The 26896-nt window shown below is 36.9% G+C and overlaps 1 long non-coding RNA gene across 1 annotated transcript in view; it reads right to left on the bottom strand.

The window, feature by feature from the left end:
- Nucleotides 1-677: 677 nt before the first annotated feature.
- The window catches only part of LOC148948813 (uncharacterized), a 32794-nt gene continuing 6575 nt past the window's right edge, over nucleotides 678-26896 (bottom strand). The window contains exon 4 of the long non-coding RNA XR_016142208.1: nucleotides 678-879. This is a non-coding gene — a long non-coding RNA (uncharacterized LOC148948813). The remainder of the gene's footprint in view (nucleotides 880-26896) is intronic.

The raw sequence follows: 26896 nt of genomic DNA, 5'->3' as shown, positions 1-26896 counted from the left end.
ACAGATTTTTTTGCAAATGGTATCAAGTTTTCCATTTCAGGTCAACTAGAGGAGGTATGAAACTAAATTAAACAGTACTATTTGTGTCCAGATTTTTAAAAGGGTGTATGTTGTTAAAAATTGCTGAAAATTTTTTTCCAGAATAAAAAAAGCAGGCCAAACTATAAAGTCTTCAAAAACGAAAAGATTTAAAGTATTATTTTCTTTTTCCCTGAAAAGACTATAACAATATAAAACGAACAGAAATTAATTAAAAAACTTTTTCCACAAAATAAGTTTCTCAAAGAAAAGTAAAGAACTCCATTAAACAAAAAAATGAGCAAAAATAAAATCAAATAATCTACCAAGCGTGAAACTACCACAAATCAGCATCGATAAATAAATGAAACCCAAAACGAACAGAAATTACAATAAATAACCGAATCAAACTCAAAACGAGCAGAAATTAACATAAGTTGGGCGCAAACCCCCTATGCCTTCCCAAGGATAGAACACAATTTGCACTGTACTGAAAAAATACAAATGAATAGGCATCGTCAGTTTAATATTCATATACTGGTATTTAGTAATCAAAGTTTTAATATTACTTAATTGAGTAAAGTTATAAAAGTAAAACATTTATATTTTTTCTGCTTCTTTACCCCAGCTTGGCGAAAATTTTTCGTTTTATTCGATTGGCTTATACTTACAAGGCACGTAGAGAGGTACAAGGGGTCCAAGAAGTACAAGAGGTACAGGAGTTACAAGAGGTACCATGAATACCAAACTGTTGACACCAATTTGTTGCATTGATTTGTGGGTCCCAAAATAGGCTCATTTTTCTTTTGTATCCGATCGGCTACCAACTTCCTACTAACATATACACTGAGCAAAATGAACCTAAGAGGAGAAAATATTTTGAGAAAAATTAAGTTTTGTCTATTTTGACCCCACAATAAGCCAGACAGGGTTTTCCTCAGATCAACGTTAAGGTCCCTGATCGGAGACCTTAATAAGGACAAAGCATTTTGGAATAAAAAGTTGATCATAATTATTCGTAGTGTATTTTTTTTTCTTTGCTCATACGTTTGGATGTATTAAATTCCTATATATTATTCCAACGGAACCTCTATTGAGACAAAATGAAGGCAGCAAATATTGAGTCTAGAGACTCACTTTTTTCATATAACACACAGTAAAACTAAAAAGCTTGCAAGTATCCTACAATTAACTAGCAAAAACACTATGTCAACTAACACCGAACAGAAACAGATGTTAAAATCCTTTTTAAAAAAAATTAAGTTTTGCAAAAAAAGTGGAACCGCATTAAAAGTCAAAACGATCAGAATTAAAGTTATAAAATAATTCAAGCTTAAAATGAACAGAAATTACTATATATATTCATTCAATTGAAGGCCTAAGCGAACAAAAATTACTGGACTGATAACATGAGACCACAGATACTGACATGGATGAGTTGACGAATCCTAAAATTGAGTTTTGTAAACTCAAATGATGTAAAATAAAATAAATTCTTGGCCCCAAAATAAGCCAAAAGTAGCTTTACTCTGATCGTCATTAAACTTTTAGGGTATGTAGACTGGACTAATAAGACCTTAACGAGGACAACAAATTCTGGAAGAATAAATTTTGGTAATCATTCATAGCAGTAGAATGTGACATTATACTTCCATGGATGCCCTAGGAAAACATTTATATGGATGCTCTACACCTTTTCAAAGAGAGTGAGTAGCTCCATGCCTATAGGTAATACTTCTATTGATGCTCTACACCTTTTCAAAAAGAGTGAGTATCCCCTCGCAATATCGTACGGATTCTAGTACATTATGTTCCTTCCCGTGCTATTCTAGTACATTATGTTCCTTCCCATGCTATTTGCCTATAGCTCTACACATTTTCAAAGAGAGTGAGTATCCCCTCACAATGTCGTATGGATTTTACGACTTTATGTTCCTTACCGTACTATTTGGGGACATTATGTTCCTTAGTACCTTTCCAGAGCATGGCCTTATGGATTTGCTTGGTTTATGTTCCTTACTGTGCTATTCTACGGGACCTCTACACCTTTTCAAAGAGAGTGAGTAGAACCTGTCAAAGAGTTTAATAACCTCTAGCTTAAAGGCATCTCATCGAGTTTGATTAAGAATGCATCATGTCTAGAATTGATTGGGCATATGGCTTTATATCATTTTGCGTAAAATTTAACTCTATTTGCGAAAAAAGGGTATAGCATTTGCGAATTGGACTCTATGACCGATCTTAATTGAATAATAGGGAAAAACTGAGCTAGATAACATTTTCGAATTGGATTGTATGGAGGTTGTAAAAAAAGGGTTAAACTAATCACCAGTTAAGGTAAGCCCGAAGGGCTTGTTAATTCAGGCAATTTGTTATAAATTTGGAACAACATCAATCTATGAAAATGGTTAACGATGATAAAATGGTCCTGTCAGTTGACCTGGCTTTACTTCTTCGATGTGTTCTGTATAATACACAAGTGGCGTTCGAACAGTGTTGTCAATTTAAAATAGGGCCTAACGTTATAGTATACTAAAAAGCTAATACTAATAGAGATGTAGATGTCAAGAAAAGAATTTTAATAATGAAATTCAGAACAATCCATAGAAATCCGTACAAATCAAGTAGTGAGGTGATTATAGGTTTGAAGCATCATGGATCATAAGCACCAATGACCCTAACCACCAAGGACCTCAACCCATACCTCCAAAAGGGCCCCTCATCCAAACTTTTTGGCCCCCCCATTTTGTTTTTGATTTTTTTAACTTTTTTTTATTATTATTTTTTTTAACATGATATATTTTTTCAACTTTTTTTTACATCTCTTAGAATGAGAAGTAACATACTTAAAACGAAAAAAAAAATCACATGTAATATTTTCAAAATTCAAAAATTAGAATAATACAGAAGTGTTAGTCGTAAATTTTACTATTAGAAAAATATTGTTTGTAGTAGCACTCTTTTGTTTAACTAAATTTTTTCTTGGACTTCGAAATTATTCAACCTTTTTTTCAACTTTTTTTTACATCTCTAAATCATAAATTGACAAAATCTATGTGTTAGAGTGAATAAATTTTTTTTTATCAACATCTTTTGTCAGATACATCGGATAAAATTGACAGAATCTAAGTGTCAGAGTGAATAAATTTTTTTATCAGCATCCTTTGTCAGAAACATAAGATAAAAATGACAAAATATAAGTACCAGAGTAAATAAATGCTTTATCAACATCCTTTGTCAGATAAAAGTGACAAAATATAAGTATCAGAGTGATTAAATTCTATATCAACATCCTTTTCTCGGATACATAGGATAAAATTGACGAAATCTAAGTGTTAGAGCGATTAATTTTTTTTATCAACATCTTTTGCCAGATACATCGGATAAAATTGACAAAATCTAAGTGTTAGAGTGAATAAGTTTTTTTTTATCAACATCCTTTGTCAGATACATCGAATAAAATTGACAAAATCTAGATATTAGAGTGAATAAATGCTTTAACAACATCCTTTATCGGATATGTTGGATAAAATTGACAGAATTTAAGTATCAGAGTGATTAAATTCTATATCATCATCCTTTTCTCGAATACATAGGATAAAATTAACAAAATCTAAGTGTTAGAGTGAATAATTTTTTTTTATCAACATCCTTTGCCAGATACATAGGATAAAATTGACAAAATCTAAGTGTCAGAGTGAATAACTTTTTTTTCTTATCAACATCCTTTGTCAAATACATCGAATAAAATTGACAAAATGTAAACATCAGAGTGAATAAATGCTTTATCAGCATCCTCTGTCGGATATGTCGGATAAAATTGCAAAAATCTGAGTATCAGAGTGATTCAATTCCATATCAACACCCCTTTCTCGGATATATGGGATAAAATTGACAAAATCTAAGTATCAGAGTGAATAAATGCTTTATCAACGTCCTTTAAAGTGTGATGCGAAAAAAATGGCGTCCCCTTGGTTTGTGTTCTATGAGCCAGACGAAGTACAATGATCCCTGATTAAACCAGTACTACAGTGTCTCGTAAAATCAAAGAGCTATGTGTAAAATTTGATTTTTTTTTTTGTCTCAAGCAGTCCCTTTCTATTCCGTCCATCCGTTCCAGCGTTTCCGAATGACTTCTTTTTACTCAGTTATTTTCAGAAGTCCACCGTAAAAAATAAATGACCTTAAGGAGCGGAAAGAACACAATCACAGCCTGTATTGACACTCTTGTTTTGTTCCAAAACCTATCTCAGAAGATAAATTTTAGTACCTACTGACTGATTGCATGAGAGCCTTTCGCATGGGAAATGCCAGATCTTTCGAACTAGAGTACTCCCGCTTTTCAAGGAGGCACACTTGTGCCTCTATAAAGAGGCGACCCACCACAATGTTAAGCGATTTCAGGTCCTAGAGGTAGCAGAGAGACGGCGGTAATCGCATTTTGTAGCCCAAGCTCAAACTAAGAAACTTGCAAAATTTCATCCTCCTCCGACTTTATCTTCATGGGGTAAACTGGGACGGAATTTTCGACACTCCCACCACAGCCCCCCTTTCAAGTTGTCCGATTGGGATGAAATTTAGAAGTTAAGCTTTCCTATGGTTCAGGAGCTCTTCCTCGAAATTTCAGCTCAATCAGATTAATCCTTCCCTGTTTTCAAAAAACCAAATATAGCCACTTAAAATTCATCATTTCTTTTTTTTTCTTAGCCATGCCTACAGGCCACAGTTGGCAACGGATCCGGTTGAATGAGGACTCATTCGAAGCAGAATTTAACCTGTTAGGGCCTTTTGATATTTTCAGACCGAAAAAATTATCCCCCGAATTTACATTTACGAAAAACCTTGTTTTCCTATAATAGCCCATGTTAATTTTTCCCACCACAACCCCCTTTAACGTTGTCTGATCGGGCTGAAATTTTGAGGATAAGCTTTCCTGGGGCCTGGAAGCTTATCCTCGAAATTTCAGCTCAATCTGATCACTCCTTCCCTGTTTTCCAAAAACCAAATATCAAGTTTTGCTTGCGTCAAAAAGATTCATCACCTCTCTAAAAAACAATTTCAATTATGTCTCTTTAGTGTAGCGGTGAGACTTCTGGCAGTCAGGCGGAAAACCCGAGTTCGATTCACCGTTAGATTGAATTTTTTATATACTGAATTTAAATTTAAAAAAAAAATTCAGTTTCTTTTTTAAATTATTTGAAAAAAATTATCAAGGAGGCACACTTATGCCTCTATAAAGAGGCGACCCACCACAATGTTAAGCGATTTCAGGTCCTAGAGGTAGCAGAGAGACGGCGGTAATCGCATTTTGTAGCCCAAGCTCAAACTAAGAAACTTGCAAAATTTCATCCTCCTCCGACTTTATCTTCATGGGGTAAACTGGGCCGGAAGTTTGGACCCTCCCACCACAGCCCCCCGTTAACGTTGTCCGATTGGGCTGAAATTTAGAGGTTAAGCTTTCCCAGGGCCCGGGAGCTTATCCTCGAAATTTCAGCTCAATCCGATCACTCCTTCCCTGTTTTCAAAAAACCAAATATAGCCACTTAAAATTCATCATCTCTTTTTTTTTCTTAGCCACGCCTACAGGCCATAGTTGGCACCGGATCTGGTTGAATGAGGACTCATTCGAAGCAGAATTCGACCTGTTAGGGCCTTTTGATATTTTCAGACCGAAAAAATTATCCCCCGAATTTACATTTACGAAAAACCTTAGTTTTTTTCAAATAATACACATAAACAGGTTAGACATGCTTTGTTATGAAAATATCCTGCGCGTCAATTTTCATAACAAAGCATGTCTAACCTGTTTATGTGTATTATTTGAAAAAAAAAAAATCCGTTTTCTAAAGAGTTCAAGAGTCTGAGTTACCCGCTCAACATTTAACCCGGACCGGGATGAGGCCGCCCAGTTGGGGGGGGGCTGTTTAAGAGGCTGAGTCACAATTTCGAACCTTAAAACGTACAGGGATTAGGAGGCACCCTGTACGACGTGATTTGAGTATTCAGGAATTAAAAGCCTTAACACAAGAATGTTCAAGAGCGGGGGTTTGGGGGGCGGCAGCCCCCGACTTCAACTCCTGACACGATCAGCTAACAGTTAGTCAAGCAATAATAAGTAATAAACTGTACAAAAACGTGCAGAAATTATTTGAAAAAAACTACGTTTTCTAAAGAGTTAAAGAGGCTGAGTTACAAGGTCGAACCTTAAAACGTACAGGGATTAGGAGGCACAGTTGGGGGCTGCCGCCCCCAAACCCCGCTTTTGCAGCCTTTAAATAAAAAAAAATTTAAACTGAAAGTAAGGAGCGACATTAAATCTTATAACGAACAGAAATTATTCCGTATATGAAAGAGGCTGTGCTCTCCTCAACGCCTCGCTCTTTACGCTAAAGTTTTTATTGTTTAAAAAAAGAGTTGTGAGAAAGTCAAACTTTAGCGTAAAGAGCGAGGCGTTGAGGAGGGCACAGCCTCTTTCATATACGGAATAATTTCTGTTCGTTTTAAGATATAATGTCGCTCCTTACTTTCAGTTTAAATTTTTTTTTATTTAAAGGCTGCGAAAGCGGGGGTTTGGGGGCGGAAGCCCCTCAACTGTGCCTCCCTGTACGTTTTAAGGTTCGACCTTGTAACTCAGCCTCTTTAACTCTTTAGAAAACGTAATTTTTTTCAAATAATATTGAGATAGAGCGGATTAAGATTGAACATTACATACCCTCGCCTCCTTGGTGTTACAAATTTCAGGACTACGGACGTACTCCTATCGCCTATAAAGCTCCTGTTCAAAGCTCCGCTGTGGGCAGTATTAGAATTTGTGCAACCATTATTCCACCTGCTAAAACAGGGTCAAGTGTGCCCTTTGAAATCAAACTGATCACCCATGCGAGAATTGTAAATGCTCTGCAGCACAGAAGCTTTTGGATCCGATTAAATGAGTTGTGGTTTCAGTTTAACGTCATTAAATATTAGTGGAGAAGTAAATTTGAAGTTTTAAACACTTTGTGAAACTAAGGAAATAATATATCTGCAAGAGCACCTGCTTACTATGGATAGCCTTAAACCTCTTTTAAATTGACTCCTTGACTGGGCATAATGCATAGCCTGTGCAGCAAAACATAATGCGTACCAAAGAATGGAAACAATTCCTATTTTTGTGTTGCATCATTGCGTGGACATCTTGACTGTGTTATTTTGATTATTTATGATGGAGGTCTCGGAGGAAAGATCGACAAACCAAGTAAAAAAACAACCTGTGCTGTACGGTATAAAGCTCCCTGAACAAACTACACCAGAATAAGCCGTGCCGGGGGATCAGTCTGTGGTATTACCAACGAGGAATTCAGCAACGATATGACTGCTAAGACCAATTATAATATTGATTTGTAAATTAGTTTCAAATTTGCTCTTGCTTGGTGATGTGTTAATAAAATCAACGAGTCCTCAAAATTTTTTCACTGGGTTACAAGAAACTCCATACATGTGCTTCCACCTAGTCCAGCAATCGGAATTGGTGTGGATCCAAGAAAATTTAAATGGAGATGGAATGAATTTTTCAATTCTAGTAGAACGTGGATAATTTTTTTTTTATTTTTGCGATAAAATACGAAAATAGGTATTTTCAATGAAAATATTCCCCCCCCCCCAAAAAAAAGATATCAGTATTTAGGTTGGGAAACCGACAACAAATCTAGGAGGTACATGCTGTACCACTCTAAGTGACGCCAATTTCAGCCAATCAAAGTTATTTCTTCTGTTTGTTAAACTATTTGAACAACTGAACCCCCAGTTAAACAAGAAGTTTATCAAAGGAAGTTGAATGAAAACTCTATATGTGAACGAATGAAAGAAAATGTAATGTACCGAAAATTTAATTGAAGAAGTAGAAACAGAAAAATCTGTAATGTATCCAGTATGGATGCTTCTCGTGCAGACGTGAAAGACTTCAATGCAATACAAGCACAACTTGATCCCAGTGCAGACACAGCATATTGCACCGACGCGTTAATGTGGAAGAGGCTTTAACCTACTAAGCATGGACACTGAGTGGTGTCAAGTCAACTGGGGAAGGGATCATTTTTCCCCTTCCTGCTATAGTTAGAAAAGTGCCGAATTTTAGTATTTTCATTGAAAATTGCCCTTTTTTGGTAATTTTGTTGACTATAATCGAGAAACAGCAAGATTGCCCCCCTCGATTTTGAAAAATACATTTTGATCTCCCCCCCCCCAGAGAGTCTCTTAAAGTTACATCACTCTTGACATTTCGAATACAACTTACTGCCATGCTTCTAAATATTATGGTTAGAATCGATTTAGTAGTTCTTCTGTGGAATGATCCATTGCCAGAGCCTATTCGGAACTCTGCATATTCTGAGGCACTCAGAAGACAAACCGATGTCTTTGCCTCAGTTTACATGCGTACTCGTTGTTGCAACTCTGGTTCCGAAGTGATCTTTGGTAAAGCATGCTAAGCTCCCATGCCGCGGGCTTTGATAAAGAAGCCTGGTAATCATATTGGCTGGCGATTTGAACTGCAATCTTTTCGACGACACTAATAATCCAACAAATATTTTCTATAGCAGTTGCCCACAACTTGTTCCAATAAAAAATGAGCTTAGCTTCACGTACATCAATAAGGAGCACGTATTTTCTTGACTTCATGTGCTGCTTTCCTGAAATACCACCAAATTCGGAAAGCCCTGTTATTAACAGGTTCTAAGTTACTTTTCATGACATTAAACGTCTAAAATACAATAAACATCAAAATCGAGAATTTTAGAAACACTTTGAGAGAAAACATGGAAATTGTACTTAGGTTGTCGAAGAGATAATAGGAAGTTCTATCAGTATTCAAAATATGTAAATTTGTAAAAAGTTAAGCTTCGAGGCTAGGGCCTTTTACAGAGACAAAATAAAGGGAATTCCCAGAATCAAAACTTCAAAATAGAAAAAGTCACAGAGTGAAGTTTGTTCCTGGAAAACCAACGTAAGTTCCAGTTATTAAAAGATCAACAAAAGTCTATCCACGTTAGAAAGAATTCTAACTTGTCGAGAAAAGATATTCCTATGGCATATCAAAAGCATTTGATGTGCCATGATAACTTCTGAAATCATAGGCAGAGCAATAGCGCTGCCTAAGTAAAGGGCGATGTGGGCACAATGTACTGTCTTTATTATTTTTAGACCAGGGCACTTCTTATAGAAGGAGTTGTCATAGAAACTTTGAAAAGGGCTCATTCAATTGGAAATTGAATGGGCTAGTACCCTTTTAAATAGTCGAAAGTGATTGGAGGGCCCCTCTCCCACGCCCATCGTTTCCCCCAAACCCATTCAGTCAAATTTTGAGATAGCCCTCTTGTTCGGCTTAGTTAAAAGGTCTGGAATTTATGTCTTTGAGGATGACAACCCCCTCCCACACCGCCCTCATGGCAAGGGTTGTAAGTTATGCCCTGGGGGCATATAAGGCTTTTAAAACAAAGGGGGTCATATAAGTGACGGAGGGCGCTTATTGTACTGGTAATCAGAAATTCGAGTGCCCTTTTTAAGAGTCAAAGTGGTCGGAGGGCAAGCACCCCCTCCCCTCACGCCCATCATTCCCCCAAACACATCCAATCAAAATTTTGAGATAACCATTTTGTTCAGCCTAATTAAAAGGTCCGAAAATTATTTATTTGAGGATGATCCCCCCCCCCCGCCACAGCCCTCAAGGCAAGAGTTGCAAGTTATGACCTGGGGGCATGTAAGATCTCATAGAATTTATGGTTATGCAAGCTTCGAAGGTGGCTTATTAGACTGGTAATCATAAGTTTTAGTGTCCTTCTAAGTAACCAAAGGGCAGCTACCCCCCCCCACCCACAGACACCCATCATTCCCCAAAAAAACTGCTCTAAAAATTTTGAGTTAGTCATTTTGTTCAGCGTAGTTGAAAGATCCAGTAATCGTGTATTTGAAAATGACAACCCCCCGAGCACTCGGGACAACGGTTATAAGTTATGCCCCGGGGGCGTATAAGGTTTAAATGGAAAGGGTGGTGGTAACAACTTCGAAAACAAGGATCATTAGATTGGAAATCAGAAATTCCAATGCCATTTTTAAGCGTCAAAATGATGAGAGGGTAACTACCCCCCCCCCTTACGGTCTATTTTCCCCAGATATATCTGATGGAGATTTTGAGATAATTTTGTGTTCCAAAGCAGTCCAAAGAACACGTAACAAGGCCTTTGGGGTTGACACAACCTCCCAAAGTCTGAGGGTCAGGGCTGTAAGTTATGCCCCGGGGTGTATATAAGCTTTTTATGGAAGATGTGGTTCATTGAATTTTAGAGGAAGCTCATTTGATTGGAAATGTATAGCTCTACTTCCCATTTAAGAGTCAAAATTGATGGAGGGCAACTATCCTCCCCCTTTCCTGACACCCTGTTTTCTCCAAACGTATCCGATCCAAATTGTAAGATAGCCATTGTGTTCACAATAATCCAAAGAGCATATAACAATGGCTTCAGGGTGGAAACAATCCTCCAGAGCCCAGTAGCAAGGGTTGTAAGCTATACGCCCGCAATGTAAGGTTCTTATGGAACGGATGGTCGTATAAACTTCAGATCACATGGGGCCCAGTCGATTGGAATTCGGAAAGTCTAGTGCTCTTTTTAAAAGTCAAAAGTGAATGGAGGGCAACCAGCTCTTCCCCCACAAGCCTACCATCCCCCAAAACACATCCAATCAAAAATTTAAGAGAACTGTTTTGTTCAACATTATATTGAAAGATCCAGTAATATATCTTTGGGGATGTCAAACTCCCCACAGTCCTCAGGTTAAGGCCTGTAAGCTATGCAATTCGTTCATTGCTTACACGAAGTATATGTCATTGAGAAAGGTACGCATGTTTCAACTTCATTTTCCAAAAAAAAAACGAAGAGAAAACAGGCGAACCTTTCATAGAATGTTAAGGAGAGTGCTAAACTATATCAGAACACCTTATGTGTATACGTATTGTAAAAAGGGCGTAACTCCTGAATGACTGAGTATATTAATTTGGAACTTTCAGGAAATGATGAGGGAGATGATCAAAAAGGGAATATTTGTATTCTACCTATGCGACTACGATTACCACTACTATTACCACACTGCTTCATTTACAATTTTGAGGGAAAATTTGAACTAAATCAAAAGACGTTATGTGCATGCAAATTGTCAAAAGAACGTATCTCAAGAATTTAAACACTCTCAAGAATTCTCAAATATATGTCTCAAGAATTTCCATTTAAGAAAATTTTAAATATTTTTCAAAACGTATATATTTTAGATTTGAACACATATAATTGATAACAGCAGTTACCGCATTGTGAATTCCGTGACACTTATATTAGGATTCCCGTGACACCCTGGAAGACACGCCCCTGGATTACCGTGACACCCTGGAAGACACGCCCTTGCAAAACAACTGGTCTCTGTTTCAAATGGCCAGCATGTGTTGCGTTACGTAATAGAGGATGACGCAATCTTGCGTGACTTTGCTTCAGTATTAAAAACCTATGAAGGCTCCTTTACCCCATAATTCTCCTTTAAAAACCTAAGGGTGTAGGGGGAAAACCTTCAGAGGGTTCCTTTACTCAAGGAGTTCTAAAATTATTCTTAAAAAAAACCTTTAGGGCTTCTTTACTTCAGGAATTTCCAAAAAAACCTTCAAGAGGGTTCCTTTATCCTAAGATTCTCCATTAAAAACCTTTGAAGCCTCCTTAACCCCATGATTCTCCTTAAAAACGTGTGAGGGATCCTTTACTCCCAAGAATTTCCTTAAAAACCTTCTTTTCTCTTTAAAATCCTACATTACACAAGATTCTAATTTAAAAAACTGCCTTACCTAGGATTTCCCTTTAAAACCTTTCTTTCAGAGGCAACGCTGTAGCGTTTTCAAACAGTTCGTGGTAACGAACTATAAGTAAGGAGCGACCCGGCTCAATGGTACCCGAAACTCTAGAAAACGGGTTTTTGATACCAATAGATTTATCAAAAGAATAAGATTTCAATGCTGATTTCAAATATATAACTTTCATCAAGTTTAGTGCTACCCATCAAAAGTTACGCGCCTGAGAAAATTTGGCTGATTTTCAAAAAAAGGAGGAAAGACCCCCTAAAAGTTATAGAACCTTAAGGAAAATCACACTTTCATATTCAGCGTATCAGAGAACCCTACTGTTGAGGTTTCAAGCTCCTATCTACAAAAATGTGGAATTTTCCATTTTTTGTCAGAAGAAAGATCACGGATGCGTGTTTATTTGTTTGTTTGTTTGTTGTTTTTTTTTCCCCCAGGGGTGATCGTATCGACCCAGTGGTCCTAGAATATTGTGGGAGGGCTCATTGGAACGGAAATTAAAAGTTGCAGTGCCCTTTTAAAGTGACCAAAAAAAATGGAGGGCAATTAGGCCCCCTCCCACGCTTATTTTTTTTCCCAAAGTCACCCGATCAAAATTTTGAGATAGCCATTTTGTTCAGCATGGTCAAAAATATGATAAATATGTCTTTTAGGATGACTTAATCCCCGAAGTTCCCAGAGGGATGGCTAAAAGTTATGAACTTTACCCAATGTTAACATATAGTATTGGTTATTGGGAAGTATACAGAAGTTTTCAGGAGGTTTTTTTCTGGTAGTGGGAGGAAGGGTGGGTCGGTGGTTATGTTGGAGGATCTGTTCATGAAGGAATTTTTCATGGGGGAAGGGGAAATTGCCATGAAGGGGGCGCCGGACTTGCCAGCATTATTTATTGGTTATTGGGAAGTATACAACCATTTTCAGGAAGGATTTTTTCTGGAGGGGGGGGGCTAGAGGAGGGGTTACTCTGGAGAATATGTCCATGGATGATGTTTCTTTAGGGTAAGGGACATTTCTATGAAGGGGGCGCCGGATTTCCAAGCATTATTTAAAAAACGATCAGAAATTAAATAAAAAAAAACAAGTTTTTTCAACTGAAATGTAAGAAGGAATATTAGAACTTAAAACGAACAGAAATTATAACGTATGTGAGGGGGTTCTCCCCAAGTCAATACCTCGCTCTTTACGCTACAGTTTTTTTTAGCGCTTTCAAAAGAGAGATCTATTATAATTAAACGGCCTTTGTGATTCTGGGTTTGGTGAATAAAAATTTTTTTAAATTTTAACGTAAAGAGCCTGTTATTAATTAGGGGGAGAACCCCCTCGTATACATAATAACATATACTTAATAAAAAAAAAAAAATAAAAAAACAAGCGATACGGCTCAATAGTAATTCAAACTTTTAAAAACGGAATTTTTATATCAATAAATCTATCAAAAGAATGTGTTTATAATGCTGATCCTAAATATATAAATTTTATTAAGTTTAATGTTACTCATCAAAGGCTACGAGCCTGAGAAAATTTACCCGATTTTTTAAAGAGGGGGGAATAATCCCCTACAAGTGAAAGAATTTTAATGAAAATCACACCGTCAGATTCAGCGTATCAGAAAACCCTATTACATAGGTTTCAAGCTCATATCTGCAAAAATCTGCAACTTTGTATTTTTTACCAGAAGAAAATAGGCGAATATAGAAGTTAGTTACGTAAGTTAATTTGTAAAGACATTTATTCAGCAAAAGAAAAGTAAAATTTTTATGCAAATAAAAGCTGCATTAACTAAAAAATTATCAGAAATTAAATAAAAAAAACAAGTTTTTTAAACTGAAAGTAAGGAGCGACATTAAAACTTAAAACGAACAGAAATTATTCCGTATATGAAAGGGGCTGTCCCCTCCTCAACGCCTCACTCTTTACGCTAAAGTTTGACTCTGTCTCACAACTTTATTTTTTAAAATAATAAAAAACTTTACCGTAAAGAGCGAGGCGTTGAGGAGGGGACAGCCCCTTTCATATACGGAATAATTACATTTCAACTGAAACGTAAGAAGGAATATTAGAACTTAAAACAAACAGAAATTATAACGTACATGAGGGGGTTCTCCCCCAAGTCAATACCACACTCTTTACGCTACAGTTTTTTTAGTGCTTTCAAAAGAGCTATCTCTTGTAATTAAACGGCCTTTGTGATTTAGGGGTTTGGGGCTGTCCCCTCCTCAACGCCTCGCTCTTTACGCTAAAGTTTGACTCTGTCTCACAACTTTATTTTTTAAAACAATAAAAAACTTTAGCGTTAAGAGCGAGGCGTTGAGGAGAGGACGGCCCCTTTCATATACGGAATAATTACATTTCAACTGAAATGTAAGAAGGAATATTAGAACTTAAAACGAACAGAAATTATAACGTATGTGAGGGGGTTCTCCCCCAAGTCAATACATCGCTCTTTACGCTACAGTTTTTTTTTAGTGCTATCAAAAGAGCTATCTATTCTAATTAAACAGCCTTTGTGATTCAGGGGTTTGTGAATCAAATTTTTTTTAACTTTTAACGTAAAGAGCGTGGTATTGACTAAGGGAAGAACCCCCTCATATACGTAATAACATATACGTAATAAAAAAAAACAATAAAAAAACAAGCGATACGGCTCAATAGTAATCGAAACTTTTAAAAACGGAATTTTGATGTCAATAAATGAATCAAAAGAATTTGTGCTGATCCTAAATATATAAATTTTATTAAGTTTAGTATTACTCATCAAAGGCTACGAGCCTGAGAAAATTTACTCGATTTTTTAAAGAGGGGGGAAAAATCCCCTACAAGTGAAAGAATTTTAATGAAAATCACGCCGTCAGATTCAGCGTATCAGAAAACCCTCTTACATAGGTTTGAAGCTCATATCTGCAAAAATCTGCAACTTCGTATTTTTTGCCAGAAGAAAAATATACGAATATAGAAGTTAGTTACGTAAGTTAATTTGTAAAGACATCCATTTAGCAAAAGAAAAGTAAAATTTTTATGTAAATAAAAGCTGCATTAACTAAAAAACGATCAGAAATTAAATAAAAAAAACAAAAACAAGTTTTTTAAACTGAAAGTAAGGAGCGACATTAAAACTTAAGACGAACAGAAATTATTCCGTATATGAACGGGGCGGTCCCCTCGACACTACCACGATCTTAACGCTACATATTGAAACTGAAAACAAACTCTATTTTTAAAAACAGTAAAAATCTCTACCCCAAAGCGTACGGCTCTGCGACGGGTACAGCCCCTTCATGTACGGAATAATTTTTGTTCGTTTTAAGTTTTAATGTCGCTCCTTACTTTCAGTTTAAAAAACTTGTTTTTTTTTATTTAATCCTATAGTAAAGGCCATACGGCTCCAATGTTTTATAAATTTTTTTTCCCAGAGGCACTTCATATGGAATGGGTCGTCGTAGAAGCTTCAAAGGGGGCTCATTCGATTGGAAATCGAGAGTTCTAGTGCCCCTTTTAATAATAGAAAATGATTGGAGGGCAACTAGCCCCCCCACGCCCACCATTCCCCCAAACACATCCAATCCAAATTTTGAGATGGCAATTTTGTTCAGCGTAGTATATTTCCAGATAGAAAATATATTTTTGAGGAGGACACTGCCCCACAACCCTCAGGGCGGGGGTTTTAAGTTATGCCCTGGGGGCATATAAGGTTTTTATAGAAGGAGTTGTAGTAGAAACTTCAAAAAAGGCTCATTCGATTGAAAATTAAAGGGCTAGTGTCCTTTTTAATAGTCGAAAGTGATTGGAGGGCAATTAGCTCCCCCCGCCCCGACGCACATCGTTTGCCCAAACACATGCACTCAATATTTGGGATAGCCATTAAGTTCAGCGTAGTTGATTTCCAGATAGAAATATATTTTTGAGGAGGAAACTCCCGCAAAACCCTCAGGGCAAGGATTATAAGCTATGCCCTGGGGGCATATAAGGTTTTAATAGAAGGAGTTGTCGTATAAACTTCCAAAAAGGATTATTCGATTGTAAATTAAAAGGGCTAGTGCTATTTTTAATAGTACAAAGTGATTGGAGGGTAACTTGCCCCCCCCCACGCCCAACATTCCCCCAAACACATCCAAACAAAATTTTAAGATAGCCATTTTGTTCAGCGTAGTTGATTTTCAGAGAGAAAATATGTTTTTGAGGAGGACAATCCCCCACAACCCTCAGGGCAAGGGTTTTAAGTTATGCCCTGGGGGCATATAAGGTTTTTATAGAAGGATTTGTCGTAGAAACTTCAAAAAAGGCTCATTTGATTAGAAATTGATAGGGATAGTGTCATTTTTAATAGTCGAAAGTGATTGGAAGGCAACTAGCCCCCCCCCCCTACGCCCATCAGTCCCCCAAACACATTCAATCAAAATTTTGAGATAGCCATTTTGTTCAGCGTAGTTGATTTCCAAATAGAAAATATATGTTTGAGGAGGACACTCCCCCACAACCCTCAGGGCAAGGGTTTTAAGTTATACCCTTGCCCTAAGGTTAAATCAAAGGTCAGTGAGATACTGCAAGCAGTTCAGCTCAACGAAAACAAATTCTCCCCTCTCCAAAATTGCCAGGAAAAATCTGTCAAAAACGAGTGTCATCGAGGCTGTCAAGTAAAGCACTAGTATCAATTAAAGCAACAGCGCCAGCTCTTTCAGGGGAATTTAAGACCCCCATCGTGTTCTATCACCACAAAGAAGATCCTACTTCCATCCATTCGGGTTATGGAAGCATCGAATTACGTGACTCTAGTGTAAACCAGTGTTTTATTTCTAACTTATGTCCCCCCAAATCCCAATTTAATAATATCCCCGTAATTTTTCCGCTGTTCTCCTTTTCTCTCAAGCCCAGTCCAACCCCGCCTTTTAATCCTACTTCTCAAACAAATCACAGCCTTCGTCCAGAAAAAAATGCCTCTCCTCTCCCAGATCCACGTTCCTTCCACCCCCACCCCCCACTACCTCCCACAATTAACAAAAAAATTGCCCTCTTTAGTAACCGTTTTACTTTCCCAAAGTTGCTTGTTACGAACGCCGAAAGCCTGAATTTCAACAAATCGATTGAGCTAGAGGCCCTCTGTCAAGTACACAAAATTGATGTAATTGGCGTAACTGAGGTCCAAGCACAGAACCCAGATTTATTGAAAATTAATAACTACTCCCAATTCATAAAACTTCGTCCCCATGATCACCCCCTAGGTAAAAAGGGAGGTGGAATACTATTATTTGTAAATAATTATCTCTTTCCTAAATTAATTCATACTCCAAATCTTTCAGATTACGATGAAATCATTTGGGTAAGTGTAAGACCCAAAGTCTTACCAAGCCCCTTTAATTTGATTGTGTTTTGCTGCTTCTATTATTCCCCAAATCAAAACGCTGCACAAAGAAAACGATTCTACCAACAACTGCTTAGTAGTGCCGACTTTGTCCTGTGCAAATTCGTGAATGTCGGTATTTTCTTAGTAGGTGATGCTAATGATCTTGTTAAATCCCCTTTGTAGTTCCCTAAACTTAAAACAAATAGTAAAAATACCAACAACAAAAGGAAATTCAACCCTTGATTTGATTTGCACCAATATGCAGGCTTTCTATGCTTTTCCTTTTCTAGTATTCCTGTTGGGAGGAATCCATCATTTGTAATTATCAGTAAAGTCCGTCAACGTCCTTAGCAAGAAATTGTCTCGTGCTATCCTTTCCTATTGCTCCGATTTCACCGAGGGACATTGCGCTTTTAGATTTAGTATAACCATCAAAAAATGTCTTTCTTTCAGAGTACAAAAGGACATTTATTTTAAATTTTCTGAATTCTATAATCTGATTAAAACAAAATACGTAAATTCCTCCCCGGTGAAAAAAGTAAAAACATGTTCTAATGACAAACCATAAATTACTAGCCAATTGAAAAAACTAATTAGAATCAAATAGAATCTACTAAAGAGTGGTAAAACATCCGAAGCAAACTCACAGCGTAAACATATAAAAAAAGAAATATGTAAATCTGCTTCTTCATATTACAAATGTAAAGTCCAGGATTTATTTTCTACAAAGCCAAAACAATGGTATAATAGAATAAATAAAATTTGTGGGAAAACACATAATAATATAGATTTCCATTTCCAAGAAGACCCTTTAGTTACAGCCAATTATCAGAACAAATTTCTTTCTTCGATTGTTCGGAGCCTCCCTCCCATTTCTTTTTAAACTCCTTATGATTTGTGCTCACTCAATTTCCCCATTATTTCGCCCTCTGATGTAGAGGCGAAAATTCAGAACATTAAAAAGTGTAGTACATGTCCATTATACATTCCGATTGTACTAATTAAAGCCTTTGCCGACAAGTTCTCAGAGCCTTTGTCCTTGCTTTTTAATGAAATTACCTCTACTGGTAAATTTCCAAATTGTTGGAAATTAGGTTTTATTACTCCCGTAAAAAAGAAAGGTAATAATCAAGATTTTGATGGTATCCGTCCCATTACTCTTACTCCAGTTTTTTCGAAGTTATATGAAAGCTTTTTAGCTGAGTGGTTGAAAGTAAAGATAATCCCAAATGTTGACCAAAGACAATTCGGAAACCTACGCTCTACATCTACCACCCACTATCTTGTTCACCTTATGGATACAAAATGCAACACACTCGAAAAACCCAATACCTGGCTCAATGTTATCGCTGTTGACTTACAAAAAGCTTTTGATGTTTTTGTTTTAATTCTACTTTATCCCCTTGTTAATTTTACGAGTTTTTTTTTTTTGGGGGGGGGGGAATTTTTGCTGACTTGACATTGGCCTTCTAATTTTATGAGTTTACTCTGTACTTTGTTTTTGCTTTTAACGTTTTTACGTATTTGACATTGACCCTTTTATAATTTTCTGTTGTTGTTTGATTGTTTGTTTTTGTTGGTTTTTTTTCGCTGTATTTGACGCTAAAGTGCGAATTCGGCCCTTTTGGGCTTGTGATAGCCATTTTCCAGCAATAAATCTTATCTTATCTTATACCCTGGGGGCATACACGGTTTTTATAGAAGGTTTTGTCGTAGAAGCTTCAAAAAAAGCTCATTCGATTGGAAATTCAAAGGAATAGTGCCCTTTTTATTAGTCGAAAGCGATTGGAGGGCAACTAGCCCCCCCACGCCCATCATTCCCCAAAACATATCCAATCAAAATTTTGAGATAGCCATTTAGTTCAGCGTAGTTGATTTCCAGATAGAAAATATGTTTTTGAGGAGGACAATCCCCAACAACCCTCAGGGCAAGGTTTTTAAGTAATGTCCTTGGGGCATATAAGGTTTTTATAGAATGCATTGTCGTAGAAACTTCAAAAAAGGTTCATTTGATTGGAAATTCAAAGGGACATTGCCCTTTTTAATAGTCGAAAGTGATTGGAGGGCAACTAGCGCCCCCCTACGCCCAACATTCCCCCAAACACATCCAATCAAAATTTTGAGATTGCCATTTTGTTCAGCGTAGTTCATTTCCGAATGGGAAACAGTTCCTTAAGGAGGACTCTCACCCACAACCCTCAGGACAAGGGTTTGAATCTATAGCCTGAGGGTAGTTTAGGTTTTTTATACAACTCTTTTTCGTAGAAACTTTAAGACATGCTCTATCGATTGGAAATTCATAGGGCTAGTGCCCTCTTTAATAGTCGAAAGTGATTGGAGGGCAAATAGCCCCCCCCCTACGCCCATCATTCCCCCAAATACATCCAATCAAAATTTTGAGATAGCCATTTTGTTCAGCGTAGTTGATTTCCCGATAGAAAATATATTTTTGAGGAGGACACTCTCCCACAACACTCAGGGCAAGGGTTTTAAGTTATGCCCTAGGGGGCATATAAGGTTTTTATAGAAGGTTTTGTCGTAGAAGCTTCAAAAAAGACTCATTCGATTGGAAATTTAAAGGAATAGTGCCCTTTTTAATAGTCGAAAGTGATTGGAGGGCAGCTAGCCCCCCCGCACTCCCATCATTCCCACAAACACACCCAATCAAAATTTTGAGATAGCCATTTTGTTCAGCGTAGTTGATTTCCAGATAGAAAATATGATTTTGAGGAGGACAATCCCCCACAACCCTCAGGGCAAGGGTTTTAAGTTATGCCCTGGGGGCATATAAGGTTTTTATAGAACGCGTTGTCGTAGAAACTTCAAAAAAGGCTCATTGGATTGGAAATTCAAAGGGCTAGTGCCCTTTTGAATAGTCGAAAGTGATTGGAGGGCACCTAGCCGCCCCCCCCCCCCCCACGCCCATCATTCCCCCAAACACATCCAATACAAAATTTTGAGATAGCTATTTTGTTCAGCGTAGTTGATTTTCACACAGAAAATATATTTTTGAGGAAGGCACTCCCCCCCAACCCTTAGGCCAAGGGTTTTAAATTATGCCCTGGGGGCATATAAGGTTTTTATAGAAGGCGTTGTCGTAGAAACTTCAAAAAAGACTCATTCGATTGCAAATTCTAAGGGCTAGTGCCCTTTTTAATAGTCGAAAGTGATTTGAAGGCAACTGACCCCCCTCTCTCGTCCACCTTTTTCCCAAACACATCCCATCAAAATTTTGAGACAGCCATTTTATTAAACGTAGTTTTAAGGTCTGGAAATTAGGTCTTGGAGGATAACAACTCCCCCAAAGCCCTCAGGGCAAGGGTTGTAATTTAACAATTCTCCGAATTCTTCATATTATTTTTTATGGAAAGGATATTCGTATAAACTTTAGAGAGGGCTCATTTGATTGGAAATTGAAAGTTCTTGTTCACTTTTTGAGAGTCAAAAGAGATTGGAGGGAAACTAGACCCCCCTCCTCCACGCCCTAAATGCATCAGATAAAGAATTTGTTAAAAATAGTTGAAAGGTTAAGTAACAAAACTCTGGCATCGACAAAAACCCCCAGGGACCGGGGGCAGGAAGGAATTCTCGTATAAACTTCAGAAATGGTTCATTTGATTGGAACTTGAAAGTTTTAATTCAGTTCTTATGATTCAAAATCAATCGAATGGCATATGCCCCCCACGCCCTGTTTCCCCACCCCTCTCGTTGTAATAATTCTATTTATACCTGAAAGTCCAATTAGAGTTAGAATGTTTTGGTATTAACACACACCTATTAGGCATCTTTTCTCCTCCCTAAGAAGGAAAAAAACAGAGAGTGTAAGACAGTGGCGGATCCAGTGGAGGGGCGAGGAGGGTGCCCCCCTAACGTAGTCTAAAGTAATGTAATTTACTTAATTAACGCAAGATTGCGTTAATTAAACTTGCTCCTAACGCAAGTTTATCGGATCAACCTATTTTGCGCCCCTTCCCTAAGAAATCCTGGATCCGCCCCTGGTGTAAGGGCACTATAAATTTTAATTTGTAATTCAATGAACCCCGTTCCAAAGTTTATGCGACCACTTTTTCCACATAAAGTGCCCCTGGAAAAATAAATAAGTATTAATTCATTGAACCCTTATGGCTCTTTACTTAGGTAACGCTATAGCATTCCTTCTGACCTAAAAAGTTGAGTAGAAATTCCAGCTTCCATTTTTATGAATATCTGAAATTATCTTAGGGGAATATGTTTGGGGAGCATATTCCACGGCTGGGAAATTTCTGCTGGGTGGAATTTAACGCGGGGGAATTATCAGCAGGAAAATAAAATGTTCTTTGAGGGGGGAGGAATTTCCCAGGGGTGGGTTTTCCAAATGTGAATTATTCAGGGAGGGGACGACTAAACCCATTCGATAATATTCAAAATTTTACATCTGAAAGTAACGGGAATAAAGAATCAACGGAAATGTCAGAGACAGCACTTCAGGTTCCTTTAGACGATTTTGTTCGTGTCTTTTGAAAAAAGACATTTTCAAAAGACATATTGATTTCATTTGTTTTACTTTCTCTGTGGCTGCTCAATTATGCATGTGAGGGGGGAGACTTCCCCCCACGACTGTCTCCACTAAGGTTTCAGTTTTTATCTCAAGCATTACAAATCAACGCAATGCGATAAAAGTATAACTCAAAATAACATATATAGAATAATATATGCACATAACACGGAACAATTATTCAAAATTGCATATTAGAAGTTGAGGCTCACCCAAATGATGGGGCAGGGGGCTCACAACTCCACAATCTATGAAATCAATCCTGCAATAACTAAAAATATAAAGTATTTTTGAATATTTTGACGTCTTCTATAGCTCAAATGGTCCAACATCCTACAGTCTTAAGCACCTGTGTGTTGCCTTTGAGTAGGAGTGGATAAGGCAACTTGTTTTCCGCCCCGTATTAGATAAGTCTCAAATATCACCCTCCCCCTTTCCTACTGTAGACGCTAAAGTGGTCTAATGTAAGCCAAATATACTACCCTCACTCCCAAGAATTTAGTCCTGTAAATCTTTGTATCGGAAGAACGCATAGTAAATCTATTATAATTATCCTATTATAAGGTTAAAATACATACTCTGTGAGAGATACAAAATTGGTTTGGCACACAAAATCATATTAAGGTCAATTTCAAACAGTCGTGATCCCTTTGTGTCAGCAAGTGAAATGGTCAAAACACCCTTATTGGAGCTATTTTTTCAATCCATTCATTGTTGCCAATCGCTGTCCACAAGTTATGCAAGCTGTCTATTGTTCATATATAGGGTTTTTATCAAAGAGGTAATCGTATAGACTTTGAAAAAAGCCTCATTCGATTTAAATTAAAAATTCTAGATCCGTTTTTTAAAGTCAAGAATAATCGGACAGTAAGCAGCCCCTCCCATGCAAAAAAACTTGAAACTTTTGCAATCAAAAACGAACAAAAATTAATTGAAAAAAAAACTTTCCGAAAAATAAGTTTTTCAAAGAAAACTAAAGGCCATTTTAAACTTAAGCTCAGGAGATATGAATACCTTTAAAATTCAAACTCAAAACGACCAGAAATTACTATTAAAGAATAAATGAAACCCAAAACGAACAGAACTTAAATTAACAATCATAGCAAAAAAACATACAACAAGTAATAATATAAATGAATAAACACACTTTAAAGCGAGTAATGCTTGAATTGAATATGAAAATCAAGCTTAAAACGAAAAAGAATAGTTTGCTATTAAAGTATAAATGAAACTTAAAACGAACAGAAATTAAATAAACAATCAATACGAACAAACATTCAATATATATTAAAGTAAATGATTAAATAAATCTTAAAACGAGTGAAACTTAAATTGAATATGCAAATCAAGTTTGAATCGAATAAAAATAACTACAGACAAGAGTTTGGGCATCGTCTCACTGAAGAAGCCTAAAACCTACTGCGTCTTTGGCGCTTTACTGAAAACGAATTATATTACAAATATTTTTTTTTGTACTAGACATTGAAAAAAAAATTAAAATTACTTCTAAATATTTAAATAAAGGGCTTTCAGCAATTAACACTACAACAAACCGAATGTTCCTATAAGTCTGGTAGTTCTTCTCGTGGTTGTCTAAAGCAAGTATGTCTCTACACTCGGCAAAGCTTTGAAGTTGCCTCCTGTCTTTTAGGTAAAAACCCAAGGCGATACGCATCGTTGGCGTTTCACTGGAAACGAATTACTCTTATATTACAAATTTATTCTTTTCCAGTTCTTTCAGCATTGAAAATGAAAAAAAAATTACAGTGGAAAATAATCTTGAACTGATGGATCTTTCAACAATTAATATCATTATGTATCTAATATTCAATTTGATATTGTTAATACTTTCCAAGACTGTTCGAGACTCACATAGTTTTCAGTCAGGCGCCAATGACACAGTAGGTTTTAGGCTTCTGCAGTGAGGCGACACCCAAACTCTTGTTTGTAGTTATTTTTATTCGATTCAAACTTGATTTACAGATTCAATTTAAGTTTCACTCGTTTTAAGATTTATTTATTCATTTACATTAATATATATATTGTATGTTTGTTCGCATTGATTGTTTATTTAATTGTTTTCGTTCTGAGTTTCATTTATACTTTAATAGCAAACTATTTTTTTCGTTTTAAGCTTGATTTTCATATTCAATCTAAGCATTACTTGCTTTAAAGTCTATTTATTCATTTATATTATTACTTGTTGTATGTTTTTTTGCTATAATCGTTTATTTAAGTTCTGTCCGTTTTGGGTTTCATTTATTCTTCAATAGTAATTTCGGGTCGTTTTGAGTTTGAATTTTAAAGGTATTCATATCTCCTGAGCTTAAGTTTAAAATGGCCTTTACTTTTCTTTGAAAAACTTATTTTTAGGAAAGTTTTTTTTTTTTAATTAATCTTTTTAAAGGCCTACATTACGTAATATCCCCCCTTTGAAACCCTTGAGGGCTCCTTAACCCCAGGAATTTCCTTTAAAATCTTTAGTTCCTTTAAAAACCTATATTAGCCTAGGATTTCCCAATATACAGACGACCATTTTTATGTGAATACAATTCTCTGCCATTTTCCAGACAGTAAGTATGGATTTCTATCGAACAATGAATTCTTGGAATTTCATTTCCCCCTCGTTTATTTCTGGAAAAATATCTACTAGCATGCTAACCGGAGGCCCAATATACAGACGTGCATTCAGTGTGAACAAAATTTTCAGCCATTATCTAGATACCAAGCATAGATTTTTATCGGGCAGTAAAAACCCCTCTTGTTAATTCTTGGAAACACAACTGCTTTCTCTTCTAAACGGAAACCATAGTATCTGCCTGTGCGCAATGGACTATAAATAGACACTAGAAAGGGAATTTTCCATCAGTATTGCATAAGGTTCTGAAAGTGCTACGCCTCAACTTTAAAAAAAGGAAGCTTCTGGAAATTTTGAAAAGGATACGGCCAGTTACCAAGAGGCCTCTTTCTATATTACATAAACGTCCATGAAAAAGTTTTATCACTATTAGAACTTTCTAATCTGTTATTTCAAAAGCACCTTCAAGCAAGCTGATAAACAGCATAAGCCTCTTTTTCAATACCCCTCCTCCACCATTAAGATGAGCATACTCGAATGTTAGCTAGTATCATCCCCTTATATTAAATAAACGGTTAAAACCCAATCCCTCTCACCCATAAAGTACTTTTACTGCAAATAAATTAATCTTATTTATCGTGTTCAAATACATGCTTTTTCCCGTATGGAATTGTTTTGTACCTTTCATAGGCAGTGCAATCGCGCTGCCTAACTTAAGAACGATGTTGGCACAATATATTATTATTTTTTCCTTTAGACCAGCGCACTTCGTATCGAAGTAGTTGTCGTAGAAACTTGCAAAAGGGCTACTTCGATTGGAAATTGGAGTGGATTGTGCCCTTTTTAATAGTCGAAAGTGATTGGAAGGCAACTAACACCCTTTCCGCGCCCACCGTTTCCCCAAACACATCCAATCAAAATTTTGAGATAGCCATTTTGTTCAGCGTAGTTGTTTTTCACATAGAAATAATGTTTTTGAGGAATACTAAGTCTTTGAGGATGACACCCCCCCAACCTTCAGCGAAAGCGTTGTATGTTATGTCTTTGAGACATATAAGGTTTTTATTGTAAGCGTTGTCGTAGAAATTTCAAAAGGGCTCATTGGATTGTTGAAAGTTGAAAGTTCTGGAAATTAGGTCTTTGAGAATGACAACCCCCTAACAGCCCTCAGGGCAGGGGTTATAACTTATGCCCTGGGGGTATATAAGGGTTTTATTTAAAACTTTGTCGTAGAAACTTGAAAAAGGGCTCATTCGATTGGAAATTCAAAGGGCTAGTACCCTTGTAATAGTCGAAAGTGATAAGAGTGCAACTAACCCCCTTCTGACGCAGACGTTTTCCCCAAACACATACAATCAAAATTTTTAGATAGCCATTTTGTTCAATGAAGTTAAATGTTTTAGAAATACGTCTTTGAGGATGATAACCCCCTCAGACCCCACGGGGAAAAGGTTGTAAGTTATGCCCTGGGGGCATATAAAGTTTTTATGAATAATAATGTTGTAGAAACTTCAAAAAGAGCACATTCGACTGGAAATTAGAAGGGCTTGTGCCCTATTTATTAGCCGAAAAGGATTGGAGGAACACCCCTCTCATACCCACCATCTTCCCAAACATATCCAATCAAAATTTTGAGATAGCCATTTTGTTCAACGTAGTTAAAAAGTCAGAAACTTATGTTTTTGAGGATGAAACTCCCCCCAAAGCACTCTGGGAAAGGGTTTTAAGTTATGCCCTGGGGATCTATAATGTTTTTTTTATAGAAAGCGTTGTCAAAGAAACTTCAAAAAGGAATCATTCGATTTGAAATTAAAATGGATAGTGCCCTTTTTAATTGTCGAAGTGACTGGAGGGCACGTAACTCCCCCCTCTCACAACCACCATTTCCCCAAGCTTATCCAATCAATATTTTCAGATAGACATTTTGTTTAACGTAGTTGAAAGGTCCAGAAATTATGTCTTTGAGGATGATACCCCCTCACGGCCCTCAGGGCAAGGGCTGTAAGTTATGTCCAGGGGCATATAAGGTTTTTGTAGAAAGTGTTGTCGTAAAAACTTCAAAAAGGGCTCATTCAATTTGAAATTGAAAAGCTAGTGCCCTTTTTAATAGTCGGATTTGATTTGGGGTAACTAACGCCCCTCCCACGCCCACCATTTCCCCAAAAACCTCCAATCAAAATTTTAAGATAGCAATTTTGTTCAACGTAGTTGAAAGTTCTGGATACTAGGTCTTTGAGGATGACACCCCCCCAACCCTCAGGGAAAGCGTTGTAAGTTATGTCCTTGGGGCATATAAGGTTTCAAAAACTTCAAAAGGGCTCATTCAATTGCAAATTGAAAGGGCTAGTTCCTTTTTTAATAGTTGAAAGGGATTGGAGAGCAACTAGCACCCTTCTCACGCCCACCATTTCCCCAAACACATACAATAAACATATTTAGACTAGCAATTTTCTTCAAAGTAGTTAAAAATTCTGGAAACTAGGTCTTTGAGGATGAGACCCCCCCCCCCCCGAAAACCTCAGGGAAAGCGTTGTAAGTTATGCCCTTGGGTAATATAAGGTT

Source organism: Artemia sp. Qi Xiang Cuo, chromosome 9 (assembly GCF_049724085.1).
Source record: "Artemia sp. Qi Xiang Cuo chromosome 9, ASM4972408v1, whole genome shotgun sequence".
Classification (NCBI taxonomy): domain Eukaryota; kingdom Metazoa; phylum Arthropoda; class Branchiopoda; order Anostraca; family Artemiidae; genus Artemia; species Artemia sp. Qi Xiang Cuo.
This window is presented reverse-complemented; position numbering and strand designations above follow the sequence as displayed.